Source organism: Botryllus schlosseri, chromosome 15 (assembly GCF_051294905.1).
Source record: "Botryllus schlosseri isolate E-star chromosome 15, Bs_hap1, whole genome shotgun sequence".
NCBI lineage: Eukaryota > Metazoa > Chordata > Ascidiacea > Stolidobranchia > Styelidae > Botryllus > Botryllus schlosseri.
The window spans coordinates 234,653-242,306 of NC_137250.1; the positions used below are offsets into that span (position 1 = coordinate 234,653).

General features: G+C 41.6%; 1 long non-coding RNA gene across 1 annotated transcript; it reads right to left on the reverse strand.

Moving 5' to 3' along the window:
• Window positions 1–5,230: 5,230 nt before the first annotated feature.
• LOC145457576 (uncharacterized) lies at window positions 5,231–6,559 on the reverse strand. Its single transcript, XR_013920930.1, has 3 exons — window positions 5,757–6,559; window positions 5,503–5,700; window positions 5,231–5,429 (listed from the first exon to the last, which is right to left on the reverse strand). It is a non-coding gene; the product is annotated as an uncharacterized LOC145457576 (long non-coding RNA).
• Window positions 6,560–7,654: the final 1,095 nt, after the last annotated feature.

The window sequence follows — 7,654 nt, forward strand, 5'->3', positions numbered from 1 at the left end:
TTATCAGTAAGTAGTTATGTTTCTAGACTACTTTCACTTCTATGTAGCGTGCTTTCATACAAATCTGCTTACTTTTATAACCTTATATGTTATGAAGTAAAGATTAGTTTAAGGTTATGTTTGTATAACCTTGACGAGTGCTATTGTCACAGTCGATTACCATCTTTAAATCATGGCTATCTCAATGAAGTTGAATAAATTTATGGCTTCAGAATGCGCTAATCAGACCATGTCATTATAACGCTAGGGTCCGCGTACAGGCAGAGAGAGTGTTTGTATAATTAGAGCCCGGCGAATCTCGCGCCTGCGGCTAAACTTCGTTCGATTATTTTCGCCTTAGGATTTGCGTATATGCTACTGAAACTTCGCACGCTGGCGGCTATAGTTCGTTTGATAATTTTCGCCTTGGGATTCGCGTATATGCTACTAAGCTGTTACGACTTTGGAAAATTCTATAAGACTATTCGGAACGCACACATGCAAAGAGCTGGAGAATCGCTTGCCTGCGTCTAATGAAAATAAGTCGTAAAATGTGGAGGCTGCAGAGACCGCAACTTGTAGACATAAAATCAAGTTTAAAAATATGGACGGATGAGTTATCTCTGACCAATAGAGTAATATAACCGCCTATAGTTTGGTGGGGTATTGCTATAATGTATATCCAAACAATCGTTGCAGACTCTGAATGTTACCTAGGTCCTTATCACAAAAAATCATGCATCAGAAGCGTAGGGATTGATATTATCAAGTCGCAGCGCTCAAAATTGCATTTTATATTAAGTAATTAGTGATGATGTGTAGAATTTTCATATTAATAATATTATCCGGAGAATATAGCCTTGCATAGACATCATAGTTTTCGCATTCATGTAGGAATTTAAATACATAGTCCTAAATACACATAATACAATATCTGTCGATTCTAGCCAAGGTAAGTTTTGACGCGGCAATCATAAGTCCTAAAATGTGGAAACTGCAGAAACCGTAACTTATATACATAAAATCAAGTTTAAAAAATATGGACGGATGATATTAGTCCTAAATACACATAATACAATATCTGAGAAAAGTATCAAGATGCAGCAATCAATGCAGCGATGATATAGCAATGGATGGATGATGTGGCACTATAGGCGTGGCGGTTGATGATATGGCATAGATGACGTAACAGATGATGTGGCAATGGATGCTGATGATGTGGCAAGGGGTGTCCTATAGGTGCGGCAATGGGCGTCATATAGGCGTGGCAATTAAGGCGACGTGGCCTTCTGGGATTGGCGGGGGTATATTTGATCAACCCTTACTACTCATACCATCTCAAAAGATGGTCTAAAACCCTCATCGAGCAAAATTGAAGGCATCATAAACATGCCCCCTCCAACAGATAAGCAGGGCGTCCAGAGAATTTTAGCGATGACAAATTTTCTGCAGTGTTTTGCCCCTAAGCTTTCAGATATAACTGCTCCCATCCGCGAACTCCTAAAAAAAGACAACGCGTTCATATGGGATCCAATCCTTCATGGGACATGCTTTGAGAAAATAAAACAAACCTTGATCAACACGCCAGTTTTACAATACTTCGACAAAAACGCACCTATGGTACTGCAATGTGATGCCAGTTTAAAGGGGCTAGGATGCTGTGTATTGCAAAACTCTCACCCTGTTGCCTATGCTTCACGGGCGTTGACAACAACGGAGTGCAACTATGCGCAAATCGAAAAAGAATTGCTTGCTATTCTCTTTGCCATGGAAAAATTTGAGTTATATGTCTATGGCAGATTTGTAACAGTGGAAAGCGATCACAAACCTCTGGAAGTGATCACAAAGAAAAGTCTGGTTAATGCACCAAAACGGTTACAGCGCATGTTACTTCAGCTCCAAAAGTATGACTTCGAGGTGATATACAAGCCTGGATCACAATTATTTGTGGCGGATACGTTGATTCGTGCGTACATTCCGAAGTACAACCCTAACCCTAACCCAAAGACGCAGAAACTGCTGATGTGTTTGATATCTTTCAACAGATTGAACATATCGACATGTTGAATGATATACCGGTATCAAGCTCCACGCTCGGCATGGTCAGCCAAGCAACGATCTCTGATTCTGTCATGAACACGTTAATCTCATTTATAAAACATGGGTGGCCGAATGAAGCCAAGCTGGTACCCCAATCAATTCGAAATTTCTACTGTTTTAAAGAGGAGTTGACATTTCCGGATCAAATCGTTCTGAAGGGTGATCGTATTGTCATACCGTCGTCCATAAAAGGCACTATTCTCAAGCGACTTCATGCCAGTCATGTTGGAATTCAAGGTTGTGTACGCCGGGCTCGTGAATGTTTGTATTGGCCCAACATAGTTAACGATATTACGGACTTCGTATCAAGCTGTCCCACATGTGGCTTACACCAACCCAACCAACAGAAGGAAAGTCTGATTTCACAGCCGGTACCAGGACGTCCTTGGCAAATAATCAGTAGCGATTTATGTGAATTTGACGGACAACATTATTTGATTACAGTTGATCACTACTCGGATTGTTTTGAGGTAGATCGACTAACCTCACAGACTTCTACAGCAGTTATTCGCCGCTTAAAATCACATATGGCACGTCATGGAATCTGCGAGAAATTGATTACTGACAATGGTCCATGCTATGCTGCTCATGACTTCGAGGCATTTGCAAAGGAATATGAGTTTGAACATGTGACCAGCTCTCCAGGACACAGCCAATCGAATGGAAAGGCGGAATCAGCTGTCAAAATCTTCAAATCGTTACTTCGTAAAGCGACAACTGACAAAAAAGACATAAATATTGTACTGTTGGATTGGAGGAATACTCCAGGCGAGACTGTTCCTGGCTCTCCAGTACGGAGGCTATTTGGAAGACGCACCAAGACCTTGTTGCCAATAGCAACTAAACTGCTTGAGCCGAAAATTGTTTCTGATGTCATTCCATCGCTTATGGATCGGAAAAGAAAACAGGCAAAGTATTACAATCGTGGTGCAAAAGACCTCGCCCTGTTGAGTCCTGGTCAACAGGTTCGATTCAAAAGGACAGAAAATGGCTTGTGGCTCGAAGCGGTGGTGATTAAGCAACTGAATGATCGATCGTACATTGTTAAGGCGACAGATGGAACGATCTACCGACGCAACAGAAAGTTTATTCGAACTACTGTAACTCGCCCGCAGGTTGCATTTGACTTTGACGACATTTCGATTGCCAGACCAGCAGTAGTGAACAGCGACACTAATGGGTCGTTATCTGGTTCCAGTAGCAGCAGGCCAAGCCGTACAGTAATTCGACCAGCATACTTGCAAGACTATGTTACAACTTGATTCGTTGCTGTAATTTATATCCTAATTCGCTTCGCTTCGTTTTCTATTATTTTGTGATGTTTTGAGAAGGGGATGTTACGTGGGTTATTGTATGTATTATGATGATGCTTCTATAGAGTATGACTGGAGTGACGACTCGATTGTTCTCCCATTGTTAGCCGGCAGAATGGTCACGGTCAGATGGCTGCACCCAAAACAGGATCGCTCAGCGCTTGTTTATATGGCGTTCAAGGCGATTCGTCGTGTATTTCTTGAAGTTGCGTCGGATTTAGTTGGACAGTTCAACATTTAGGTAGCGGTGGCGAGTCGTTATGACTAGTGAATATTACCGTGTAGCCTATGTTACATTTCTCACGAGATTGATGTGATATTGTGGCTTTGATCCTTTATAGAGTTTGCTACGTATATAAATAATGACTGAAGGTATATAGAATTTCTGGTTCGTGTGCGTTGGCTATTGTGAGATGAATTCATGGAAAGGACGACTGAAGAATACTACCAAGTGAACAAGTGGAAAGATCTTGAACTCTATCGATATGCAGTTCACAATAGCTTTGATTGAAAATATATCCTATATTAACTGCATAAATTCGAGTATGAATATAACAAATAATATCGCAACAGTCTTGTAGTCTTGTGTGCCTGTTCGATAACCGCAGAAACTTGAGTATGACTAGAACCAGAGCCTTGTGTAATGTCAATGTTCTGCTTGATCTCGATTCATAATAGTTAAAGCCTACTCCTTGGAAGTATGCAAAATCGCACTTGAATGGAACTCGTTGTCATTGCCAAAAATACCAGAATACCCTGGAATTCGCATGGAAGACATCTGCCAGTCGACATTAGTAGAAAGCCAATGCACCACGTCAAGGTTTCGACCAACGCATTGGTTTCCTTTTTTAGGTAGGGAATCTTGATGTGGATAGGCAGCATTTGCCACAGAGAGAAAAAAAAACTACTATACTAACACTACCAGAAACTACATTCGCTTCATCTTTTCTTGGTCATGGGTTCCTTGCCGACTTTTGTCCAAGGATTTTGATCACCATAGGCTTATGTTGTATTGGCACCTTTCTCTCTCTTTATAGCCTTACGCTGGCATAAGGCATTTACTGAGCAACTGACTTGGCTAATATCTGGATTCCTGCTGTATCTCATCGAAGACCGCTGTTAACTTTTAACATTCGTGAATAATATTAATGAATGTCAACTGAAGAGAGAGATATGATATTCTTTCTCGCCTGCACCATCGAGATGCTTTGGCGACGGAGTTGCGATACGGCCCCATGAGGTCATCTAGTCTGCGCCCCCGTTTTTTTCTCCTCCATGCTATCCGTGATTGCTGAGCGCCGAGCAGGATAGCTGCGGATACCATTTTTCGAGTCTTTGGTATGACCCGGCCGGGGATCGAACCCACGACCTACCGCTCGAGAAGCCGGACGCATAACCATTACACTATCTCGCTCGAAGTTACCAAAGATCCAAATGCTGCTTCCAGAACATCTTGTGTTAGGTCTCTGAAAGATACTGATTCCATAACACCATTCAAAAGCCGAATTGCTAGGTTGACCATATTCTTGGTCCATATTTGTATAGAACTCTGAATATAGTGTTCACTTTTGGCCTTCCTGAAATTGGATGTAAATTTCACCGACTTGTTACTAGTGGTAACTAGAGTGGAACCACATAGTCGGTGGTTATAATGGGACCTATGAACATGAGTATTTCCTGCCAAAAATCTCAACATTTGTAACAGATATGCTGGAAAATATAAGAATATTTCAATCTACTCGGAATTGCTTCGCGGGCCGGATGAAATCGTCTGGCGGGCTGGATGCGGCCTGTATCTTTGACACCCCTGCTTTACATTATAGTAAACCCCACAGTGATAGCAGTAGCAATTGTCAGATTGGTAAAGAAATACCATGGCTAATACAATTTCAGCAATAACAAAAAAGCAAGGACTTTCAAAGAGCATATTGTTCATTTTTTTTCAAGCTATCTCGCAAACATTTGGAAAATTGTGAGAACAGATGTTATTCAAGTGTTTCACTGCCTTGTCCATGACATCCTCAACCTCATTTAGGTCTGAAACAGATTGAAGGGATACAGTATGAATCAATTTGTTATTGAATGGATCGCATTGAATTGCCTCAAGTACCCTGAAGAAAATTATCTTTTTCCGGGGTTTTGCCATTTCTTTACTGTGGATAACATAAAATCGGAGAACCATGCCATTTCTGCATCACTTTAATGAGGTTTCCCGATGGCGCTGCAGTTGTTACGCATGTGGCAATTGCTTCGTTGGCTTGCTTAGAAATGGCTTCCAAAAGCACTCCACCAATATATTCAAGTATGTCTAAAAACATGTCAAAGTTTTTCCATGGAAAGGCAAAGTATAGGCTATTTACTTACCAGATTCCTTGCTGATGACTCCTCCAATCTCTGTGATTGGATGCTGCTCTTTACCGCAGACGAGAGAACCAAAAATCTTCAAAAGTAATGTAAAAGTAAGAAGCTGGCAATTGTGGCAAACCCAGAAACATGTTAGCTTGATGGCAGGATATTAGAGTAATGTTGATAAAATCCGTCAACACCAAGTTTACAATATTCAGAATGGAGTTTTTCCACCAATGGAACCGCTTTGGTCATGTCTAGTTCCTCGAATGATGGCGTGCATTCAAAGTATTTCGCTATTTACACAAGCCCTCTTCGAAACAGTAATTACAGCATCCTCAGATATATTCCAATTACTGGTGAGAACATGATTTTTGTAATGTTTCTTCAAAGTTTTCGCAGTAGGAAAAGGATGCTTCGAATTCCTCACAAAACATACATCTTTCCAGTTATTGAGTCCTTCGAAACATTCTTCAATTTCCATTTCAGTTAGTCCCTCCCAGTCATCCCCAAAGGCTAAAATGATGCGGCCGAATCAGCCATGATACCGACTTCTATGCGTGACGAAGTATGATCTAATTCTGGCGAAAAATATAACAGAGGATACACGGTATTATTCACTAGTCATAACGACTCGCCACCGCTACCTAAATGTTGAACTGTCCAACTAAATCCGACGCAACTTCAAGAAATCCACGACGAATCGCCTTGAACGCCATAGAAACAAGCGCTGAGCGATCCTGTTTTGGGTGCAGCCATCTGACCGTGACCATTCTGCCGGCTAACAATGGGAGAACAATCGAGTCGTCACTCCAGTCATACTCTATAATGCTTCCCTGTAAAGTAGCAAGGTATGACGTCATGCCTTACCCAACTGTGCATGACCGCATCACTCGTGCTTGACCGCTTCATCTCTGATCTAATCTCTGGTTGATGGCACATGGAAGCCATAAAAAATGTACAGCAAGAAACAAATACGATCACCCTTCAGAACGATTTGATCCTGAAATGTCAACTCCTCTTTAAAACAGTAGAAATTTCGAATTGATTGAGGTACCAGCTTGGCTTCATTCGGCCACCCATGTTTTATAAAAGAGATTACCGTGTTCATGACAGAATCAGAGATTGTTGCTTGGCTGACCATGCCGAGCGTGGAGCTTGATACCGGTATATCATTCAACATGTCGATATGTGCAATCTGTTGAAAGATATCAAACACATCAGCAGTTTCTGCGACTTTGGGTGACTTTGGAATGTACGCACGACTCAACGTATCCGCCACAAATAATTGTGATCCAGGCTTGTATATCACCTTGAAGTCATACTTTTGGAGCTGAAGTAACATGCGCTGTAACCGTTTTGGTGCATTAACCAGACTTTTCTTTGTGATCACTTCCAGAGGTTTGTGATCGCTTTCTACTGTTACAAATCTGCCATAGACATATAACTCAAATTTTTCCATGGCAAAGAGAATAGCAAGCAATTCTTTTTCGATTTGCGCATAGTTGCACTCCGTTGTTGTCAACGCCCGTGAAGCATAGGCAACAGGGTGAGAGTTTTGCAATACACAGCATCCTAGCCCCTTTGAACTGGCATCACATTGCAGTACCATAGGTGCGTTTTTGTTAAAGTATTGTAAAACTGGCGCGTTGATCAAGGTTTGTTTTATTTTCTCAAAGCATGTCCCATGTAGGATTGGATCCCATATGAACGCGTTGTCTTTTTTTAGGAGTTCGCGGATGGGAGCGGTTATATCTGAAAGCTTAGGGGCAAAACGCTGCAGAAAATTTGTCATCGCTAAAATTCTCTGGACGCCCTGCTTATCCGTTGGAGGGGGCATTTTTATGATGCCTTCAATTTTGCTCGATGAGGGTTTTCGACCATCTTTTGAGATGGTATGGCCTAAGTAGGGCACT